This window comes from Belonocnema kinseyi, chromosome 9 (assembly GCF_010883055.1).
Source record: "Belonocnema kinseyi isolate 2016_QV_RU_SX_M_011 chromosome 9, B_treatae_v1, whole genome shotgun sequence".
NCBI classification, from domain to species: domain Eukaryota; kingdom Metazoa; phylum Arthropoda; class Insecta; order Hymenoptera; family Cynipidae; genus Belonocnema; species Belonocnema kinseyi.
This window is the reverse complement of record NC_046665.1, coordinates 130,175,506-130,176,931: the sequence shown is the minus strand read 5'-3', so window position 1 is coordinate 130,176,931 and position 1,426 is coordinate 130,175,506.

The following is a 1,426-nucleotide window of genomic DNA, read 5'->3' as shown; positions in this document are numbered from 1 at the left end:
TATGTTATCTTCAATTCCAGTGGTGAATTTAATAATATAAAATGTCTGTAACTTTATGTACATACATTTAATTACCGTACGCAATTGAAAATTGTCCCAATTTTAGAATTGTCAAATTTTAGAATTGTCAAATTTTATGCAAAACTAGTACTATACGTGAATATCATCAACAATGACTTAGGACGATTCAGGGGTAAGAGCCTTCATAAAATCTAACTGTTCGAATTAGGGTATGAACAAAAAATCTTACTTGAGAACTAAATTATGATATTGTGCTTGAATATATAATGAGTAATTAAAATAAATGGTTCTTATAAAAGAGTTTACATTTTTTTATTAGATCCATATTTCACTTGCTTAAAAATGGTTCTTTATAATTTATCACCCTAAAAGGAATAGTTAAAATTTCAGTTTAAAAATCAATTTTGCACCTGAAAAAACGAATTGAAAACCAAATACCAACATCTTCATCACAAAGGGAAGAATTTTCGACAAAAATAGAAAGCTTAAATTTTAGTTGAATAAATGAGCTTGCGAGCAATAAATAATTGTTTTCACTCTTTTCCACTTTGTTGTAGATCAGTCTACAATAAGAAAATTAAACTGATTTTTATAAACATATTTCTGATAGTTCTTTCTGCAATTATCGTTCACAAGTTGACTTTCCTTGAATAAATGTTTTTATAAATTTTTTCTAAACTGAGTCCTCTGTTTTGTTTGACAGAGTTAATTTTACAGTTTGTCTGTTTACCTAATGGTGAGCCTATGCCTGGTTACCCTCGTGACAGACCTTTGCATTCTCCTGAAACGTCTTCTCCTGCCAGACCTAATTGTCCTGCCGAGCCTTCTCTTCGTAGCAGTTCCAGGTCTCCTCCTGCCATTCATATTTTATTAAACAAAGGTAGACGTATGACTGAACAACTGAACTCTGTTCGACTTATTCCGCACACGAATCCGAGCTGGCGTTTCGAAATCCGGAGATGCACTTTTCCTTGCGATGCACCAATTGGAGTAAGAGGAAGGAAGCAGATCCTAGCGCCCATGCCAATTGGAGAACAAGCCGTTTTATCAACGTACACTGGTGACATCTTTGCAATCGTGGAAGGAAATAATAAATTTCTTCGTGGAATATATACAATAATAAACAATGCTCAAAAACGGGAAAAAATTAACATGGGCACCGGGAAGTTCAAAATGCTAACAGAAGAAATAAAAGAATCTCCCTTAATCAAGTCTCATCCAATTTAAGAAATTTTTAAGCAGTACTACTGGAAAACTAATATTCTAATTTTAAACTGGAAAACTTTTATTTTCACGAAAAAGACAGGTACTTAACAAAAAATGTAATAGATTATGCATGAATCTAGAAAAACTAAGATAAATTTCAACTGAAAACAAAATATTGAATTTTCAGTTAGTGAAATAT